The sequence below is a fragment of the Sarcophilus harrisii genome, chromosome 1 (genome assembly GCF_902635505.1).
Source record: "Sarcophilus harrisii chromosome 1, mSarHar1.11, whole genome shotgun sequence".
NCBI lineage: Eukaryota > Metazoa > Chordata > Mammalia > Dasyuromorphia > Dasyuridae > Sarcophilus > Sarcophilus harrisii.
In genome coordinates, this window is record NC_045426.1 from 218,688,774 (window position 1) to 218,703,729 (window position 14,956).

The 14,956-nt window shown below is 37.6% G+C and overlaps 1 protein-coding gene across 5 annotated transcripts in view; it reads left to right on the plus strand.

Moving 5' to 3' along the window:
- Positions 1–14,956, plus strand: part of RNF38 (ring finger protein 38) — a 197,055-nt gene that overhangs the window by 114,533 nt on the left and 67,566 nt on the right. For 2 of the 5 annotated variants that reach the window (XM_031937210.1, XM_031937218.1), the window contains exon 1: positions 7,504–7,619. The exons of 2 other annotated variants lie outside the window; for them this stretch is intronic. The gene's annotated coding sequence lies outside the window, so the exon portion shown is untranslated. Of the gene's footprint in view, positions 1–7,108; positions 7,131–7,503; positions 7,620–14,956 lie in introns of those variants that run through there. One more of the 5 variants, XM_031937204.1, reaches the window with a different exon arrangement.

A 14,956-nucleotide genomic window follows, 5' to 3' on the forward strand; every position in this document is an offset into this window, starting at 1 on the left:
TTATGACAGTTTGTACTGTGTTTGAATTTCCTGGAATCATTTTTCTCCTACATACCTCCAAAGTGGCTATGCAGATTATATCCAGAATCAATGGATCATAACTTTAGGGCTCATCCTACCCCAGAGTTAATTCCTCAATGAAAAAATGAATGAGTTTTTATTAAGCATATCCTATGTGTCAGCCACTATGCCAAGGCCTGCAAATGCAAATAGAAAAAATGAGATATGATTTGATAAGATTTCAAGGAGATCATACCCTAAGAGATATATATATATATATTTTAAAAAATTCATCTTTAGGTGAAAATGCTTGGAGGTTCCATGCTTAAGTGGAGGGGCCAAAGAAAGGCCCAGCTGTAGTTAGGTTAAATCAGAGGTCAGATGATTGTTCTCAGGTCTACAGGGCATAAAGGTGGAAGAGATGGTGAAGCCTGACAGTCCTTTGCCTCCCCAAAAGTAGTAGAATCAATGACTCTTAAGTCTCATCCAAGTTATAGGAATAGTGAAGCAGTTAGATGCTGGGGAAAAGCATAAAGGGGGAGAATCCCCTGATGGTAAGGATCCTTCTTACCCCTGGATATCCCTTCCCCCTTTATGCATACTCTAATTGATTCAAGCAAGCCAATTTAGTGTTATTTCTTCTTTCTCCAAGTAGCTACAGCAGTGGTTTTCAAACTTTTGTTTTCAGTATCTTTATCCTATTAAAAACTATTGAGGATTTCTCAAAGCGTTTTTGTTTATCTGTATTATATTTACTGAATTTGTAGACCCTCTAAAAGTGTTTTAGAGATCCCCAGCATTCTCTAGACCATACTTTGAGAACCACTGAGCTGCAGCATGATCTGTCTCCAGCCTATCTAATTGTACATTCTTCCTCTCCACACACTCTATATTATGACAAACCAGATTCCTCATAGTTGGCATCCTCTCTCCTGTATCTTTGCCATTGTACATACTTTTCTTTCCCCGTTCCTGTATAAAACACCCTCCTCCCTATCTCCTCTTAAAATCCCTAGCTTGTGTTCAAGGGTCAGCTCAAGGGATAGCTACCTCCTTACTGGAGGCTTTTTCCAATGCCTCTCATTTATAAGGAACCTCATTTCCCTTATATTACTTTGCATTTTGTAGTAACTTATTCTTGTGTCCTTTTGTTCAGTCACTCCCTCCGTATCTTGTTGTCCACTAAAATTAAAGTGCTTTAAGGACAGAAATTAATTTTGACTTTGTCTCTGATTGCTCAGAGCTAATACGAGGTCTAATAAGTCCCAATTCATACCTCAATAGACTGTCAGTTCTTTGAAGGCAAGATTGTTTTTCTTTCCAAAGTACTTGGTACATGTTAGATAATAAATGTTTGTTAAATGACTGGTAACAGAACATACATATTCTTATAAATGTGTCCTTATCAAATTCTGATTGTTAGGTTATTATTTTATTGTTATTGTCATCATATATATATAATATAATAATACTAGATTATTAGGTAGAAATTAACATACATTAGTCAACTCCAGCTTATAGGTTTGCCAGGGTTACACTTTGATTTGAATAATTTTTGGCACCACAAAAATCTACCTACATTATGCCACACTTTCCATTTCTTATCTAGCCAAATTTCTCAGTTCAAAAGTTATCTAAAACTAGTTACCTTCAGATTTCTGTTCTCATGACAAATTTTATTCTTGTAATGTTTCCATTTAGAGAGAAAAATGTCATTTATTAAGCCATTGATGTTTTTTGATTGATGACAAAGCATTTTGGGGAATATCCTTGACATTAAGATATGTATCACTTTGTTATAAACATGTAGAAGTTACTTTGGTTTGGTACTGAGCCAGCACATGTGATTGGTCAAAAGCAGACGGGACAATTATGTACATGTTCCATGGGTACATACTCCTATGTATAAATGTTAGGATTTTTGATATTCTGTTTTTTTTAAAATATTTACAATATGTTATTCCATTTAATTATATTTTTTTGTAGACTCTAAGGATGGGCCTTAATAGGTATAAAACCCAAGAATGACTGGAGTAGCCCGAAAATAATACAAGAAGAGATAGCTTTGGGGGAAGGAGGAAGGGATTTTGGTGGGAGTGGAGTGAAAATGCACTAGTGACTTGATTTAGTAAGGTAAGCTCCATTATGGAAACTTCTCTCATTATAGATCAAACCTGTCCTGTAACTTAATGTCTTAAGAGGATATTCTTTAAGAAAAACAGTTTAAAAAGGAGTAATAGTGAAACCCAAAGTAAAAAAAAAAATCAAGAAAATATCCACTTTGTTTATCATTGAGATTCACAAGTACTATTGGAAAGATCACTGCCCTGTACAAATGTGCTAGCAGCTGCAGATTGAATAAAACTTAAAAAAAAATTGAAACATTTTGAAAGTGGACCTGCAGAATTTGTTGGCAAGACAAAGAAATTTTTCCAGAGAAAATAAGATGCTTTTAGCAAGCAAAAACAGACTGAAAAAAAAAAATTGTGGTATTAAAGAGATTGCTTGCATTTTATAAGATTGCTTACAGAATTGCTAAGTGTAAAAAACCCTCATTCAAATCTTAGTGAAAGATGTGGCCAAAATGATTCTGGGTAAATTGTATGTATATAAAGCAGCTTAAAATAATTCCACTTAAATATGTTTAAATGGTTATTCATGTATAACCATATCAGATTGCTTGCCATCTTGGGGAGAGGAAAGGAGGAGGAGGAGAAGGGAAGGACAGGGAAAAATTTGGACGTCAAAACCTTATAAAAATGGATGTTGAAAACTATCTTTACATGTAATTGGAAAAAATAAAATACTATTTACATAAAAAATAAAATAGTTCCACTTGTAGATAATAAGATAAGAAGAATTGCCCATATGTCTGAAGAGCTTTGTGATCAATTAATTGAGAAACTGAAATCTTATTCTGCATGTTAAGTGTATAAAGGAACAGATGTAGAATGAAAGATTCTCATTTGATTACATTTATACAGCATGTTGATAAAAGTGAGGTTAGTGAAGATTTACTTTGCAAATTTAATGATGACAATGCTACACCAAGAAAAATTTTCAGAAAAAAATGATGGCTTTATATCACATTTATAACTGTGGTTTGAATTGATGGACACATAAGATGAATGCAATCGAAAGAGGAATGCAGCTTTAATGTGTGAGGAGCTACATTTCAAAAAATTGGCTTCAAGAAAAGAAGATGAGACCAGGCATGCAGGTCTTCTTGGACCCTGAAAACAGTGAGAATAACCACATGATCAATTAGATCTCAATCATTTAATTACAATTATATATATGTATATATATATCAAGATAAAACCAGAGCAACAGATCCGTTTTCTGTTTTTAATATAGAATAGAGGTAACCACAAATATGTCAAGTGCACTCGAAAAGAGAAGTTTTGTTTAATTTTGAAGGAAGCCAACACCTGAGGAATCAATATTGAGAATAAACAACAGCCTTAGTTTGTTATCAAGAGTTAGAATTAGAATTCAAAAAGGAAGGTCTCTCTATCTTCTTCCCTTGTCTTCGCCAGTTTTCTCCAACCCTTACTGGAAAAGATACAGCCATTTGGTTTCTTTAAATAAATACTAGTATCCAGATTCTGTCTGAGCCTGAGGTCTGAGAGAGCCTAGTGAAACAGATGTTACAGTTATAAGGTGAGATAATGGGGCTTGGGGGGGGTGGGAGTAGTAGCACCAGGTATTTTGATCACATTTTCTACTTCATAGACAGTCATTTGTATCAAGAAACAATAATGAAGAGCTACACACAACTTTTCAAGTTTTAATTTATTCTAAGAGGTCCATTAAAAGGAAGACTCTTTGTAAAATCTTACATCATGAAAGAAGGATGTAGGATACTTTTATGTTACTGCCAAACACTTTGGCAGTTGGTTTTGCCAGCATAGTTCAAAGGGTTTTTTGAACTAAAAGCAGAAATTACCTTTTTTTCTTAGTAATAATAAATGTGAAGCAAATTAATTTAATTATAATTAATCAAAATATCTTACAAAAGTTTGGGAATTTGCATAACTTTGGAGAACTTGATCCTAAAGTTAATGCCATGTCCTTGAAACAACTCTCTGATATGGAAAAAAACAAATGATTGCACATATGAACAAGTCAGAGCTGCATTTAATAAACTTACAAGATCATATTTTGTATTCTAATTCAAGAATTGCTTTTCCTGGAAATAAAATAGAAGTAATTACTTGTTTATTAATCTGATGATTAATCTGTAGAAGGAATTTTCACTATTTTGAAGATACTTCTAAATATGGATGGATAAGAAATCTAATTGCTTTGGACCAATATGATACATTTCATGTTTTGGCTACAGAGGAAAATCGATACACATTTTACTAATGATTTCAACATTTTATCTGTGTGAAATGAGGGGTTTTTGCTATGGTTTTGATGAAAATAAAACATTTTTATTAATAATTGAAAAAGAATTACTGAAGGGGTATCTTCGATGACACTATGTTTAGAGAAAGGTTTATTAATCTGTAGCCAAAACATGAAATTTTCAGCTTCAATTGCTTGTTTCTTAATAACATTCAGAACTAGTCTATATCTTGTTTTTATTCAAAAACAAGAAGGACTTCTGAGATTTCTTCTAGATCTAGAACATTGATTTCACATCTGTCCCCTTCTCCATTCACACTGGTCTGATTCAGACTCTTACTGACTTTTGCCTGGATTATATTTATAGCTTCTTAGTTGGTTTCTTGCCACAGGTCTCCCCTCTCTAATCCATCCTCTACTTGGGTGCCAGAAGTGATTTTCCTAAACATTTGACCATGTTCCTTCCCTACTCCGAAAATTCCAGTGGTTTCTTATATAGACTCCAGAACCAAATAGTAATTCATCTTCAATTCATTCTTATCTAAGTTTTATAATGCACATACTTATTTGTACAGTAGTCCATGTACATATTTTATAAAATAGAGAATTATGTAAATATTGGGAATATGTTCTGTTGTTTTTTGTTTGTTTGTTTTTGTTTTTTAACTGATGGATGGATGGAGTTTGTGATCCAAACAATTTGGACACTGCTGCTCTAGGCGTTTCCTCATGAGCGGTTCTCTATACTAAAAATCACAAGTCCAGTTCCTTTTCCCTGTTTTAAAGCACCATAGACTGTGTTCGAAGGTCATTTTCTAGCTCTTAAACAAGCTGACTTTCTAGTTCTCACCCCACTCTGCTCTGTAATAATAATTATATTTATTTGATAGAGTGGTTTAGAACAGTGGTTCTCAAACTTTTATTCTCAGTATCTTTACACTATTAAAAATTGAGATCTGTCTAAAGAGTTTGTGTTTATATGTTTTATTTTATATACTTATCATATTAGAAATAAAAACTAATTTTGAATCTGTAGACTCTCTGAAAGTTTCAGAGACCCCAAGGATTCTCTGGACTACATTTTTTTGAGAACCATTAGTTTAGAGAGTGGTAGCTTGGATTGTGGAGACTTGCTGAGTTCAAGTAAAGACTTTTTCATTTAAATATGCTGTGATCATAAGCCAGTAGGTTTATCTTCAAAGTTATTTCTGTTTTAAAACAATGTACTTAGATACTGAGGTAGGAGTATAAAAAAAGGAGAATAAGAAAGCCTTTCTAAGCAGAGGTGATAGATTGAACTGAATAGAAAATTCACCAAATTTGTGCTGAATAGACCACACAACCTCTTCCCTTTCCCCTCCAATTGTTAACTTTTGAGAGAGGCTTATTCCAAATTGTTTTAATTCTAGTGCCTTCCCTCTGTTAATTTTTCTCCTTGTATAACAGCTTGTTTGGAAATAGTTGCTTTTGTATTTTCTTCTCCATTAAAATGTAAGCCCTTGAGGGGAGGGACTGTTTTTGCTTAATTTCATGTTTTACTCTTAATAAGTGCTTAGTAAATGCCTCTTGAAATAGCTTTTCCAGTTTGATGGGTATGAAAACATAGGTCTGAGAGTTGTTGCTTTTTTTCCCCCACCGTAATTTATTACTTTTAAACTAATTCACAAGAACTTTAACTCCTGGCTTACACCTGCTGTTATTGAGGGAGTAGCTGCCCCAGCTCAGTAATTAAATTTATTAGGCTGAAGGGCGGACCTTGAATGTTTTAGGGGAGAATGTTTTCTGGGCAATAAGAGACTTGATTCCTTAAAAGTTATCTCGCTTGGACATTCCCCCTCATCTCTACCTCCCGGGTTTATAATTTGGAAGACTGAGTTCTAATAAGGCCTCAGATGCTTTGTAGCTGTGTGACATTGGTCAAATAATTTCTACCTTCTTTGCCTCCGTTTCCTCAGCTGTTAAATGGCTATAATAAGTCATACCTCTCAGGATTGTTGTGAGGATCAAATGAGAGAATAATGGTACCAGGCTTAATCACAGCGTCTGGTACATAGTGGGTGCTATATAAATGCTAGCTATTATCGTTATTAAATCTCTCAGCTGATTTATACCATTTCAAGCTTTTGCTAATACTGTTTAATCATTCCGTGGCTCCCTCTCAGACTACCCCCACTTTATCTTAGGCAAAGGGTTCCAAAAGTCTTAAGCGCTTTAGCTTTGGGGTCTTCTTGCATATCCTGTTTCTATAGAGTTGCTGTTTGCAAGTCGTCTCCCGCATCAAACTGGAGGCTCTTAAAAGCAGGAGCTGTCTTTGGCATTTCTTTGTTATCATCAGTCCTCGGCAAACAGCTTTGTGCTTAGTACCTAGCTGGCGCTTAATGAATGTTGACTGTTTGTGGCAGCTGTAAGCAATGGCTGGGCTAAGGGGCTATTCGTCGTGCTTGGGCGGGGATGGTATAGGAGGCCGGTCCCTTTAAACTTCGCCTGGGGGCGGGGCGGGGCTCTCTTCCGGCGGACTGCGCGCCCTCCCGGGGATGTAGGGGTGGGGAAAAGAGAGTGAAAACAAAGAGGGCTTGGCGACTTGGAGAGCTGTCCAGACGCTCTTCGGGAGACTCGCGCGTGCCCCGCCCCGCCCGCACCGAGTTCTTCTAGGAGGGGCCGGAGAGTCGCTCGCGCGCGCGCATTGCGGCCTAGTCCGCCAGGGAAGCGGCGGCCGCGCGGCTGAGGGGCTGTTGCGCCGGCGCTCTTAGTGCGGGCCGGGTGGGCGGGGAGGCCAGGTAGGTGAGAGGACTGCGGGGAGAGGGGGTTGGTGCGGCTAGGCGAGGCTAGGCGCGGCGTCCGTAAACCCAGCCAGGCGCCCGCCGGGAGAGGGGGAAGGGCGGCCTTTTGAGGGTCTAGGAGTGAGTGGCCGGCCGGGCGGCAGGCTTAGGGGGCGGGGGAATGGACAGCGCGAGAAGGCGGTGAACGAGTCCGGGAAGCGCGGGCTCAGCGGCTCTTTCCTGTTGTGGCTTCTGGGATGGGAGGAAGGAAGCGCCGGCTGAGCCTCGCGGTCACTGGCTCGGCAGCGGCGGTGAGAGGCGTATCCGAGAGAAGGAGGCGGCGGCGGAGGAGGAGGTGGCGGCGGCGGCGGCTGCCCAGGCTGAGGCCGAGGAGGCGGAGCGGCGCCTGAGCAGCTGGCGGAAGAAGCGGCCACGGCCATAAGGCTGCGGGGCTGGAGCGCGGAGAAGCCCGAGAAGCTGCTCCGAGGGGCGGCGCCTCCACCGCAGGTACGGTGGGGGGCTGCGGCGCCCGGGTCACGGTCCTCGGGACGGGAGGTGGTGGGGAAGAGCATGCCTCGCCTCCTCCCTTTCTTCTTCCTCCTCCTTTTCTCCTCCCCTCCCCCAGGGCCGGGGCCAGGTGGTGGTGTTCGAGCTGAGTAGGGAGAAAGGGGCAGCCCTTCTTCCCCTGGGCGCTTTCGTGTGTTCGGCTGCTGTTTGTGAGTGGTATGGGCCCTGGCTTCCCGGGGCCGGGAGGCGTCTGCTCCCGTGTGTCTGCCCCCTTCTCTGGACGGTGGGGGGCTGTCCGGGAGTAGTTCTCTTTGTTTTTGTTCGCCATCCCGCGGGGTGGTGCCGGCCTGGGATCGCCTCCGCCTCCTTTGACAGCCAGGAAAAATAGCCCGAGTATTGAATGCTTGCAACCCCCTCCTTCCCAAAGGACGGGCTCAGGTGCGGGTTGTCTGTCACAACATTGTCCCCCCCGAATCCGGGAAAGGATCTGCCAGCCGTGCCCCGGCGGGTGGCCGGCTGGTTTACGAGACTGACTTCTTTTTTTTGGTGGGGAAGCAGGCTTTTGTCATGAGAATAAGGAAGTTTTTCTCGTTCGTTTAGCTGTACGTATATAACTACTGGGAATGTTTTGGAAGTTTATCGTGCGCTCGCACTCTCTACTTTTCTCTGTTCTCTATCTTTTTAAGGATCAGAAATAAAAACATTTTCTTTTGGAAAAGAATATATTGACTGTAAGTGATCCTCTTTCAATTTTGGGGAAGCTGTAGGGAATATTAATATTTAAACGTTAAATATACTATTTTAAAGTGAAATTTATATTACAGTTTGTGTAGCATTGTGGCGAAGCTCAAACGCCTCCGCCGCCTCCTCCCCCATTTAGATGTATTAAATTTGACTTCACAACCTTAGTCGTCATTTTAAGGAGTTACTTACATTTTAAGGATTACTGGGCCGATCTCACTTTGATTATTTGCCAAATGAATCGAATTCTATAGTCTCTAGGGTCATTTCTAGTTCTTCTTAAGCAGCGATTCTTTGTATCGATGAGGGAACTGAGTAAATGTTGACCAATTTAGTTTCCTTTTGATGAGTTGTATAAAATTATCTCATTGTTCAATATTAAAGCAAATAAGTCTTTTGTCTAAAACAGTTTTGATTTGTACATTTATGTAATCTGTCAGTCTCTACTTAAAGCCCAGGTATTATAGGAATATACAAAGACAGTGGTTGCTGCCCTGCTAGAACTTTGTTTAGCTGGATAATAGGACATACATATATATAAAAAGATGACCGAATCTGTATGATTATACAAGTAAATATTAAAATCTTTTCAGCAAAATAGGCCATATTTGTTTTAAAGTATTAAATTCCTTACTAGCTTCTTAAAGGGGAAGTCAAGATGCCCAGATGCTTGATATATTTAATTGTTTAATTTAGCTTACCGCTTGGGAGGGAAAAAACCAAGAAATCTGTAATCCTTTCCAAGATAGGAACTGGTTTTAATTCCACTTCAAAAGTCCTTGTAAAGATATTTTTCTTATCACAATCAGGTCTCACTAAGCTAAACAGAAAAATTTCTTTGTTATCTTGTCATTTGCCTGTTCTCATAAGATCAGATTAGGTTGTGGATTGACAAATGTTGGTAAAAGTAAAAATTAAGGACTGTTCTCTTCTAAAGACAGCATGTAGTAAACAATTGGAGGGAGGGTTGGCAATCAGTCAACAATTATTTACTAATCGCCTGTGAACCAGAGCCCACAATCCAGATAGTTCGGGAAGAAAAATATACAGACACAGCTAGATACAAAATAGATACAAAGTAATTTTAGGAAGAATACACTGGAAGTTGGAGGGATCAGCAAAGGCTTGTATAGAAAGTGGTAATTGAACTTGAGCTTTGAAGGATATTCATTCCTGAGAGATCAAGATAGTAAGCAATATCTATATCTATATTATTATTATTATTATTACTATTTGGTAAGGACTGTGCTAAGTGCTTTGTCCATTTGATCCCATAATCCTGGGAGATAGGTGCTATCTATTATCTACATTTTACTGTTGAAGAAAATGAGGCAAACAGGTGAAGTAACTTTCCCAATGTCACATAATCTCCATTTTTAACAGGACCTGAACTGTCTCCATTTTGCTGTCTAAGCAAAAGGAACCTTCAGGGAAGTGAGAGATAGAATGCTCTCTATGAGGTACAACAAGAAAAACACTTTGAAACGGATTCTTGGAGGGAAATGATGTCTGATAAGACTGGAAAGATTGACCAGCACCAGGTTTTTTAATGACATAATTGTTCCTATAATTAAGAATAAATCTATGCTAACTCCTTATCTTGCCAATATTGGTAATGAGTGAAACACCAGAGTTGGACATTAGGTGAAAGGGGGAAATGGGCTACCAGAATACTTTTGGTTCATTTCTGGACCTCAGAGTTCATAGGACCTCAAAAAAAGACCTCAAAGACTATCTAGTTCAACCCTGTCATTTTATAGAAAGGAAACTGAGACTGGGGAGATTAAGTAATTTGCTTCATGGTTTTTTACAGTTGGTAATCTTTAAGTGAGCTTTGACTTGAGTCACTTTTTTTTAGTTAAACTATCAAATATTTTCAGTATATACCAGATAATATAAACTTACATTACACCAATAAAAATAAGGTGAGCTTTTTAATGAAAGGATATTAAATTAACCTTCTTTCTTGCACAATAACTGCTTATTACTTGTTATGAAAATTTCCTGGCAGATAAGAATATCCTAAAGCCAGGATTTGTCCATTCCCCACAGTGTCTGGCACAGAGTAAGTTTTAATAAATATTTAAAATGACTTGAAATTGTATGTGAAAGATGAAGGTTCATGACTGAGAATATATCACTCCACAGCTGATGTCAGTAATTTCTGTTCCCCTCCCTTCACACTGTGAGATTATCATTTTCCTTAACTTTTTTTTTCCCCTTGAGGCAATTGTGGTTTAGTGATTTGACCAGGGTCACATAGCTAGCAAGTGTCTGAGGCCAAATTTGAACTCTTGTCCTCCTGATTTTTAGGGCTGGTGCTCTATCCACTTCTCCACCTAGCTGCCCCACTTTCCCCAACTTTATCATAGAACTTTCTCAGAAGGAAGAATTGTTGCCAACTTTTTAAAGAAATTTACTTTTTTTTTTTTTTTTTTAAATTATGGGCCAGCTGTCATTTGAAACAGTTTGATAGCTTTATTTAGTGAATGTGTTATCATCAAATGAAGGTGAATTAAAATAGCATACAATTTGATTCATAATGACCATTAGAAACCCAGTTTTCAATTGCAACAGAAAATTTCTACTTTGAAAATGCCTTTTTGAAGTAGATTGTCATCCATTTAAATTGAGTGATTTCAAACTTGACACAATTTCCTATTTTTCTTTTTCATTTTTACAAATCTAATGACAAATAAAAACATTTGGCTACTTGAAGTAAAATGAATTTAGTCAAGGGAAAAAAAAAAGAAATTTATTCATGGTGTAAGTTGTAGTTCAATGCCAGATGCTTAAAATGAATCTAATTTTTCTTAATCCACATGGTAGACTATTTGTACCAGCTATTGTATGAATGGTTTTATTACATGCACATCATCATCCATTAGTTTTCTTCTACTTTACTGAGTCACAAAGGATTCACTTTATTTCCTCTGTTTTACGACTCAGTGTTATCTTACTGGAGTTAATAGCAAATTCATTGATAAAAACAAATCTTTGTTGTTTTAGATATGTACTTGTTATTCTTTTGTATTGTGCAATAGCAAATGAAACAATGATGAGGTTAATTGGGGAAAGACAAAAAGTTTACTGCTGCCACCTATTTATTTCTTCTTCCCACTTAAATATTTTTGTGTATTTGTATTTGGATGAATGATTAAACTGTTTAATGCCCATAGGAGGTCTATGGGCATTAAAAACAAAACATTTTTATAATGGAAAGAGACTCTATAAAGAGCTCAATTGGAAGTTTTGAAATTGGGTATTGTGAAGTACGGGCTAGTTCCCTGGAGGCCTCAGGATCAGCTAGAGTCAGGATAAGCAAAAGTCCTTGGTCTTTAGGAGGAGAAATAAAGGAGATGGAAGAAACTGCCACAAGTTCTCACCAACCTTTCTTCTCCTCATCCTCTTGTAAAGTGAGTCTGGCTTGTCTAATCCCTCCTACGATTATCTTTATACACCAAAAGATCAAGCCATAATGGAATAGTAAGAAGGGCCATTTTTCCAAACATATCTAATAGTTATTGTCCAATAAGTAATTAGCCTTAAGTGCTTGGTTGTCTGATTCCAGTGTACCTATTCAGAGTTTCAGCCCTTTACAGGGCTAAATTGATTTGTGCTGAGCAGGATCTGAATATATTAAAATCCTGCTAAAGACATCTTAATAATTTGACATGCTGAGAACTCTCTAGCATGCAGTGTGACAGAATAATAAAAGCTAGTTTATTGGTGCTTTCAGATTTATAAAACATTTTCCATAAATAACCTGATTTGGTCCTCAAAGCAACTCTGTAAGATAGGTATTGTTATTAACCTCATTTTATAAATGAGGAAATAAACCAAGAGAGGTGTAGGACTTTCCCAAGATCATATAGCTAGTGTCTGGAAAAAATGTTTGAACTTGACTCTTCCTGATTCTGGCATTCTTTTCACCAAATCACTTAAATGTATCAATATATGCACATTTTTTGAAATAAGAGGTGCATGATAACTTAATATAGCAAGAATTCCTGTATAAATGTAGAATTTTGAAAGGGAGGGAAACAAATGTATAATCATATCAATCAAGATTATTTCTTGATGTGATTTAAGAGTAGGAAAGCTGACTTCAAGGAATCTACTTTGCTTGGCATCCAGTTTAACAAACCTAGGTGTTCTTTTTTTGCCCTTGAGTAACTTGGCCAAAAGATCAGCTTCAATTTACCCTCATAATGACTATTTGTGTGCCAATAATCATCTTTTTCAGTTACTTATATTTGCTTCTCAGATATCAGCAATTTCTGAAGAGAAATTTCTCTTATACTCAATTCTTATTTTCTGTTACACATTTTCCCACTTTTCTTTAAATAAACAAGACATGATGTATTGTTACTATAGTGTTCAAAAGTATTGTGCTACGTGGGTATTGAAGAATCGACCCTAACATGTTCCTAGTTGAACTTTGATATAGAAGAGCATTAGAGTGAAACAGCTTAAAGAAAAGGTCTAGGAGTATGTATAAGTGTTTTTCTGCACCTCTATTTTGGAAGGTTATTAAATCATATGTTCTCCATCTCCTTTTTTTTTCCCTCTTCCTTCTCTCCTCTCCTTCATTTTGTCTAAAGCAGGGGTCCTCAAACTATGACCCGCGGGCCAGATGCGGCAGCTGAAGATGATTATCCCCCTCACCCAGGGCTATGAAGTTACTTTATTTAAAGGCTCACAAAACAAAGTTTTTGTTTTTACTGTAGTCCGGCCCTCCAACAGTCTGAGGGACAGTGAATTGGCCCCCTATTTAAAAAGTTTGAGGACCCCTGGTCTAGAGCAAGATTATCTGTTGTCCCTTAGGTTAGGTTTCCCTCCTCAAATCTTACATTCAATTACTGAGACATAGGAGCAAATAATCATATTTTACATATAGCATTAAATGCAAGTAAAATGTTCCTTTGATTTGTAGGCTAGGTACCCTTTTATTTTCCTTCCACACTCTTTACCTCTGCTAGCTTCCTTCGGAAGGGTCATGAAAAGGAAGTTTTCATATAGCAATGGGAAATAAGTGATGGCCTGCATAGACTTAATCTTCCTCATGAATAGCACATGGGAGAGATCTGACCCATCTTCTGCTATTTTACCCTAAAAGTCTGTTACTGGGACTTCTGGTTGGCTACCTCATCTTAGCTTCTGATCCTCATATTGTCTCTAGTTGTTTGGGTTTTTTTCCCCCCTTTATTTATTTGTTTGTTTATTGGTGTTTTCTGCCCAAAGTTTATTAGCCTTGGATTACTGAACTATTGAGAAGAATCAAGTCTTTCATAGTTGATCATCATACAGTCCTGCTATTACAGTGTACATTGTATTCCTGGTTCTAGTTGTTTCATTCAGAATTGTGTAAAACTTTCCAAGTCATTCTAAAATCAATTTGTTCATTTTTTTATACAACAGTAATATTCCATTCCTTTCATATACCATTACTTATTCAGTCATTCCCCAATTGATGTGCATCTATTTGTTTTCCAATTCTTTGCCACCTACAAAAAGAGCAGCTACAAACATTTTTGCATGTGTGGTTCCTTTTCCCTTCTTTATGATTTGCTTGGGATTCTGTTCCTAGTTTCATAATCCTCAAGAAAAGGTCTTTTTAAGGTGTTCTCCCTTCCATTCACACTAGATCTAAAGCTATTAAAACCACTTGTAAGCAAAATAAATTGTGTTTTCTGGGTTCCCCTTAATGAAACCATCTTAGTAATGAAGAGGAGAAAAAATTTGGGGTTCCAGAAGTTCTTTGTTATTGAATTTATCTTCTTCTTGCTTGTCCATTTCCAGAGGAGGAGACAGACTGTACCTCCAGATGAGGATTTCATTATAATTCAAATTGTTAAACTCTTAATAATTTGGATTAAGAAATCAAATTGAGGTATCTATTATTTTAATAATCAGTATTTTTCCCCATAAAGAGCAGTTCCTATACTTAGAACTTCTAGAAATTATGAAAGCAGATGTAATCTGCTTTCTAGATCATCCAAATTACAGCCCTTCTCTCTTCCTCTCCTTGCATTGAACTATTTGTGCAACAAATATTTGTTGATGACTTAACCAGGGTCATAGAGCCAGGAAATGTCAGAAATAGGAGCTGAATCCAGGTCTTACTGGCCCCAAAGTACCCTCTCAATCTACTATACTAGACTGTAATTAGATGTCATCTGATCCTCTCCCCTCATTTTATAGAGTAGGAAACTGAGGCCCATAAAGGTGGTGACTTTTTCATGGTATGCACTAGAACTAGAATATGTGTCTGGTCCTCTGATTCCAAATTGAGTGCCCTTTTCCATTACAATATGAATTTTGAATGCTAACTACTTCAGAGAAGCCAAAGAATATATCTAGAAGTTAACAGGAAAAGAAAGGGAACTTCTGCAAGAAATGTCTAGCAAAGCTTTATAGAGGAAGCATTTGCCATTTGACCTGGTCATTAAAGCATTAGTAGGAATTTAATAGGCAATAATGGACAGCTGGAATGAGCTGATTGAACATTAAGCAAACAACAGAAACAAGTCTGAGAAATCTAAGTTGGGATTGAGTTCTTTTTTTACCCCTTTGTTTCATATGTTAATTCTCTT